The sequence below is a fragment of the Eptatretus burgeri genome, chromosome 2 (assembly GCF_056783735.1).
Source record: "Eptatretus burgeri isolate ZD-2024b chromosome 2, Ebu_testis_v1, whole genome shotgun sequence".
In the NCBI taxonomy this organism is placed as follows: Eukaryota; Metazoa; Chordata; class Myxini; order Myxiniformes; family Myxinidae; genus Eptatretus; species Eptatretus burgeri.
Window position 1 is genome coordinate 53861617 of NC_140962.1, and position 7500 is coordinate 53869116.

Consider the following 7500-nt stretch of genomic DNA (forward strand, 5'->3'; position numbering starts at 1 on the left):
CAAAAATGCGAAGAACTAGCATGGAAGTGCAACAGTGTTTCCTATGTGAAAAGATACAACCAAAGTCAAAGTTGCGACAAGCCAAGACCATGCAGCTAAATGAGAGGATTAATGAATGTGCTCGCAAATCTTAATGATGGCAAGCTTTTGGCTGTCTTGAGCGGTGGAGATGTGGTTGCCCTGCAACTGAAATACCACTACTCTTGCTTAACAGCTCTGTATCATAGAGAGAGGGCACACATTGCAGCCAAGAACAAAGAAAAAGTGCAGTCATCCCAAGAAAAGGAAGTCTTCCCTTTGGTGTTTTCTGAACTTCTTACCTCTGCCATTGAGACAAGAAACAGCAGTGATGGGCCTGTTTCGTTTCGACTTGCTAACTTGGTGAGTCTTTACAAGGAAAGACTTGAACAATTTGGAACAGATATACCTGATGTGAACTCTACCAGACTGAAAGAAAAGCTTTTGGCAGAGATACCTGCATTGGAAACCTACAAGGATGGACGTGATGTTTATCTGACATTCAAGAAGGATGTAGGTCCTGTCATGTCAGAAGCATCAACCTACTCTGATGCCATCATTCTCGCCAAAGCTGCCAAGATATTGCGTAGACACATGCTTGATCACAAATGTAAATATGAGGGCAATCTTCATGAGACTTCAGTATACGATTCATTACCAACAGCTTTGCTCCAATTTGTCTGCATGATTGAGCATGGAGCAGACATAAAGTCTCAACTGAGGTTTGGAGCAACTACAACTGACCTGGCTATGGCTCAGCTCCTTCAATACAACTGCTTTGCCAAATACAAAGAAGGTGCTGCCACACACAGGCATTCCAGAGACAGAGAAACTCCATTTCCAGTCTACATAGGGATGTCTGTTCATGTTAAGACAAGAAAGAGACACCTAGTAGAAATGTTTCATGACCATGTTTTCAGTATTCCATATGATCGAGTACTCGACGTATCAGCTCAGCTGGGAGATTCAGCTGTAGCCAGATATGTAGAGGAAGGTGTGGTTTGTCCTCCCAAACTGAGGAAAGGTCTTTTCAGCACATCTGCGATGGATAACATCGACCATAATCCCTCTTCCACAATGGCGACCACATCATTCCATGGAACCAGCATATCCATCTTTCAACATACAACATCAGGAAATCAAGGAGAAGTGCGGGAACCAATTCTAATTAAGAATACCAGAGTAAAGAAAGTCCCAGAAATGCCCGACTCATATACAAATGTCTATCCTGCGTTCTTCACACCAAAGAACCCTTCTCCTCCCAAAGGCAAAGTTACATATGAATCTCTGCCAAGTCTCCCCCTAACCAATGAATATGAGTGGTTGCAGAAGATTAGCCTCACACAAGAAATACATGACAATGTTAACGTCACTTGGTCAGCCCAGCATGCAGAGAAAAAGAGAGGTCTTGCATTTGAAGTGAGTACTACAGCACTTCTGCCCCTCCTTCGTGATGAAGCTCACTCAGTTGCCACTGTAAGGCACTCCATGAACAAAGTCAGGGATACTATTGCACACCTCAAGCCAGGACAGGTCCCTGTGATAACCGCAGACCAGCCTATTTATGCACTTATCAAACAAGTCCAGTGGCACTGGCCTGACCTGTATGGTGAGGATAAATTTGTTGTCATGTTTGGGGGCCTCCACATAGAGATGGCTGCTTTAAGGTCTCTTGGAATCCTACTTCAAAGCAGTGGGTGGACAGGTGCTCTTGTGAAGTCTGGGGTGGCTTCTTCTGGAATGGCAGCATCCTTTCTTTCTGCCTCAAGTATCACAAGAACACGCCATATGCACCAAGTTACAGCGTGTTGCCTCTACATGCTCCAAAAGGAAGCATATGAGCATCATTGTGTAGAAGAGAATGAAGAAGCTCTGGATTTTGATGACTGGTGTGAGAATTGCAGAAAAGAGAGTCCTCAATTTCAATTCTGGGATCTTGTGTTGTCAATGGAATTGATGACGTTCTCGTTGGTCAGGTCTTTCAGGGAGGCCAACTTCGGTTTGTATTGCGAAGCACTGGCTGCTCTAATCCCCTTGTTCTTTGCAAGCAACAATGTGAACTATGCCAGATGTCTTCCCATCCATCTTAGAGACATGGTCACTTTGGAACACACTCACCCTGAGGTCTTTAATGAATTTCAACTGGGAAATTTTGTGGTACACAAGACTAACAGGGAGTTTTCTCGCTTGGACATTGACCAAGCACATGAACAGGCCAATGCAGTAGTGAAAGGTGATTGTGGTGCCATTGGGCTTACTGAGGATCCAGCTGCACTGAGTAGGTGGATGGTGTCTGGACCAGAAGTTAGCGTGCTAATATCCCAGTATGAGTTGGTGTCACTGGCCAAAGTGGCAAATGAAGATATCATGCACCATGAGCAAACCAGCCTATCTCAGAAATCCTTCTCTGACAAGGTCCAGAAATTGTTCGGTGAAATGAAGGATCTGGGCAATCCTTTTCAGGAAGAATCAAAAGACTTGCTCACATTGGACTCAAAACCATCATGCATCCCAGTACTGCTGAACTTGTAAGGACTCACCTTGAGAAAGGTAAAGTTGCCTTCCGAGAATTTTTCAATGGTCTGGGTGACGGAGCTTCCTTCTATAAGCCCATCAAAAAGAACAAAGCAGACTTCTTTCGCCAAGAGGCAGCTGCAACTTCTGGCGACATGAAGCAGCAGGTACTCAAAGATGATTGCCGTCTGTTCTCGCAACTCTTTATATCCTGCCAAGCACGAGAGTGTGACCTGCTTGAGTTTTTCCAACATGAAAACCAGTCTTTCCCTGCGGTGCTGAGTGACAGTGGGAAACTCCACACTGGTCAGAAGTCGCAACTTGCAAAAGTTCTGGAAGCTACAGTTACTCCTCCCGACACTAGACCAGGATATGCTGCTGTTATCATTGATGGCCCTCTCTTGTGTATTCATTGCCGCCAAAGACATCCAAGACCTTTGAGGAATATGCTGTCCTAGATGTGGTTCCAAAGATTCAGATGTACTCATCGAATTTCGTGAGGACAGACATAGTTTTGGATGTTTATTGAACTTTCAGCCTGAAGGCTGAAACAAGATCAAAGAGAGGCAAAGGGGATCGACGCCGAGTGATGGAGAAAACCAAGCTGCCACCTAACTTGAAAAGTTTCCTGAGAGACAACAACAACAAGACAGAGCTCTTTGGGTTCCTTGCTGATAAGATAGTGACCATGTGTCCTGACAATGTTGTTGTTGTGACCAAAGGAGATCAGGCTCTTTCCAAAAGATCCATCAGTCTTGATGGCTTAAGTCCTTGCAACCACGAGGAAGCCGACTCCAGAATATTCACTCATGCTTTTCATGCAGCCAAGCAACAGATGACGTCTGTGTTGATTAAAGCATGTGACACAGATGTTCTCGTTGTTGCAGTCAGTGTTTTTGCAACCCTCCAAGACGCAGGCATGGAAATGCTGTGGGTTGAATTTGGCCAGGGTCAGTTCATTAAGTGGTTGCCAATTCATGACATGATGGCGAATCTTGGCCCAGACAAATCCAGTGGCATGCTGTTCTTTCATGCCTTCACTGGCTGTGATATTCAGTCAGCTTTTCGCGGAAAAGGCAAAAAAAAAAACTGCATGGCAGGCATGGAAGGTTTACCCTCGTGACTCCCGTCTTCAAGAAGTTAAGTCAGTACCCACCATTTGTGGAAAATGCAGACTACAACGTCCTTGAGAAGTTTGTCATCACCATGTATGACAAGAACAGCACTATGGACAAAGTTGATTAGGCAAGACTGGACTTGTTCGCTCTGAAGCAAAGGTCTTATGATGCCATTCCACCGACAAACGCAGCTCTCATACAGCATGTCAAACGGTCTGCCGACCGAGCAGGCTGCATATGGGGCCAGGCAACAGTGTGCAAAATGCAAACTGAAATCCCTGCTAACTGGGGGTGGCAGAAAGATGTGAGGTCTGGCAAGTCTTTTGGACGACCCTTCCACCCATTGCCCAGAGTTGTCAGCAGTTAACAAAATGTGGCTTAAGACGGAATGCCGAGGGCGATGTAAATGCTATCGCTTCAGTCTCAAGTGTACACGGTTGTGTGCATGCAAATGTGAGGACTAAATGATTGAGTAATCCACCACGTGAATCAAAAGATAATTTCCTGCTGTATATACTATATTATTCTTCATTTTTTTCTTTTTGCAAAATGTAGCGCTAAAAGAGCCTGTCTTCATTTAATTCCGGGCATATCATCTTTGTTTTCAATAATTACGATTTTGTAAGTGCAGAAATGGATTTTTCTAACTCAAAAACATATATTTCGATGCATATAACGTTAAAATAACATTATTCCATCAAAATTTAGCTCAAACACAGATTCAAACCACCTCAAATGGCGGCCATCTTGAAAAATGGCGGCCATTTTGTTTTTCAACGTAACGTACTTTTCTGAGAGAATAGGTCCTGGAGCACATGCATACCAAATTTGGTGCTTGTACCACCAAGTGAAAGATTATTTCAGTAATCTGCTGCACTATCAGGTAACATTTCACCAGCTTCACAGCCAGTTTCCTTAGGCTAATAGATCCCGTGTCTCAGCATGCATCTGGTTTTATTGTGACGTAACCACTCATTTCCGGACACTTGCTGGTGCTCAAGGTCAAATGGGGGAGTGTTTTTTTTTTAACTGATGCAATTATAGAAATCAGATAAGTTTGAGGAGGCCTGTTCAAAAATGGGTACTGCAAATGGATACTCCCCATTTTGAAAGAACCAAAATGGATAGAATGGAACGTGCGAGACAAACTTGGGCACTGTGTACTGCCATCTACCCAGACCTTTCTGAAAGGATTGGCAGGATCGTACGCAGTGCTCGGATTGTTGTAGCCTACAAGCCTCAACACACCGTCCATAATGCCATTTCAAAACTGAAGAACCCGATCTCAACTGGTGATAAATATGGAGTAGTTTACCATTCATCATGCAGAGACTGTGACCAATTCTACGTTGGTGAAACTGGAAGGAATTTTAAACAAAATCTAGATGAGCATGAAAGGGCAATTAGGCTTGGAAAGATGACCCAGTCAGCCATAGCTCATCATTGCTTGCAATCTGGCCACAAATTTGACTTTGAGACCCATGTCCGAGAACTGGCATCCAACAAACGACAGGTTGATTTTGGAAGCATGGCACGTGAAGAGCCGTGAGGGTGGTCTAACTGGGGAGATGGTGGACATGCCCACACAATAACACATGTATAATTGTTTGTATATATATATATATATATATATATATATATATATATATATATATATATATATATATATATATATATATATATATATATATATATGTATGTATATATATATATATATGTGTATATATATATATATGTGTATATATATATATATATATATATATATATATATATATATATGTATACATACATACATACATACATACATACATACATACATACATACAATACATACAAGGGGCTGCAAAAGTAGGTATACAGTAATGATATACTGGTACATTCCTTACTGTATACCTACTTTTACAGCCCCTGTCTATATATATATATATATATATATATATATATATATATATATATATATATATACACACGAGATGACCCGTGGACCCGTTGGGTTCCTGTTGTGACAGAGGTTGATAAAAAGAAAGAAAAAGATAGCTCCAGCGAAATATACCGCTGAGTTTGTTTGCATTGATCAAATAATCCCCAGAGTAGTTGACTGAATCGGGAATTTATTTTTCCATAATTTTTTTCGTTGCCCGATTTGAACGAAACTTGATATTGCGCATCAATGTGTAAAAATAACGGAGAAAAGAAAGTCAAAGAAATTATTGTGCGTAATCTTCTAAACACAATTTTATTTATTAACGAACACTGAAGTATTAGATCAAAATGGCGATGTTTATTTTATGCTTAAAATTTTTATTTTATTTTTAATGTTTATTTTATGTTTTTATGTTTTTATGCTTTATAAAGCCTGGTGTTGGCACAGTGGTTAGGACAGTGGCTTGGGATCCAAAAGGTCCTGAGTTCAAGCCCCGTTGGGCCACTGAATTAATACACCAGGGGGTTGACTCAGCCTGTCATCCTTCCGAGGTTGGCGAAATGAGTACCAGTATACTGGGCCGGTGTATATCCCGGTTAAAATAGGTGTACCATATGCCTGTGTCGTAAGAGGCGACCAGGTTTGCGTCAGGAAGGGCATCCGGCATAAAACATGTGCCAAATCACTATGCGGATCATACGGATGATCCGCTGTGGTGACCCCAAACGGGAGCAGCTGGAAGAAGAAGAAGAAGAAGAAGAAGAAGAAGAAGAAGAAGAAGATGTTTTTATGTTTTACGATGTTTATTTTATGAGTCAAGTGGCCCTAAAATTTTTGCGCTATCGTGTACCGTTTTGGCTGTATTTTGGGAACATACATACATACATACATACATACGTACATACTAGATGAGAGTTTTAGTAATACTAGTACGGACTCGTCGGGGCGGGCCTGTAGGTGCGTGCCCGTAGGTGAGTGCCAGTATGTGCAGCCTCTCTCTCTCAAACCTCGAAAAGGCACATCCGTGGGTCCCCATCAATATTCCTGGCAAGTTTCAATCGTGCAAAAGAAATAATAATAAATAAATAAATAAATAAACATTAATTGTGATGTCATTCATGATGTCATAGCACCGTGTCCTGTCATTGGTCGACAGATAAATGGCTGTAACTTGGGAACCGCTCGTCCGATTAATATCAAACCTTGAAAAGCACATCCGCGGGGCCCCGGCAATATTCCTGGCAAGTTTCAGTCAGATCGGACCGTCAATCGTGCAAATGAATAAATAAATAAATAAACATTAATTGTGACGTCATTCGTGACGTCATAGCACCGTGTCTTGTCATTGGCCGACAGATAAATGGCCGCAACTTGGGAACCGCTTGTCCGATCGATATCAAACCTCGAAAAGGCACATCTGCGGGGCCCCGGCAATATTCCTGGCAAGTTTCAATCCGATCGGACCGGCGTTCATCGAGAAACGGCGGTGACACACACACACACACACACACACACACACACACACACACACACACACACACACACACACACACACACACACACACACACACACACACACACACACACACACACATTGCTGGAATTATGGATAGATATTCGATTTTTTGAATCCGCCATCACCTGCATAAATACATGGAACACATAATCTGAAGATTTCGGAAGTATGAACAGAATATGTTCGGAGAAAAGTGTGTTCAAAGTTCCAGGCTTACTCTCATTATATTATGTGATGGCCATCATTCTGGAAACACTCCCTTTGTCCCTGAAATTATTCCCACTGCTTCTTACATATAAAATCTTCCTCCCGACACTATTCTTCCAGCCATTGGTTGATGTCTATCGCTTTGCTCATAATTTCTATTTCATTTCCTAATCTTGGGAGAATCCCAGAAAAACATCAACCTC

The 7500-nt window shown here is 42.2% G+C and overlaps 1 pseudogene across 1 annotated transcript in view; it reads left to right on the forward strand.

Annotated features, from left to right (window-relative positions):
* LOC147032065 (uncharacterized) overlaps nucleotides 1-7500 on the forward strand; it is a 141357-nt pseudogene that overhangs the window by 116877 nt on the left and 16980 nt on the right. The gene's annotated exons all lie outside the window — the stretch shown is intronic.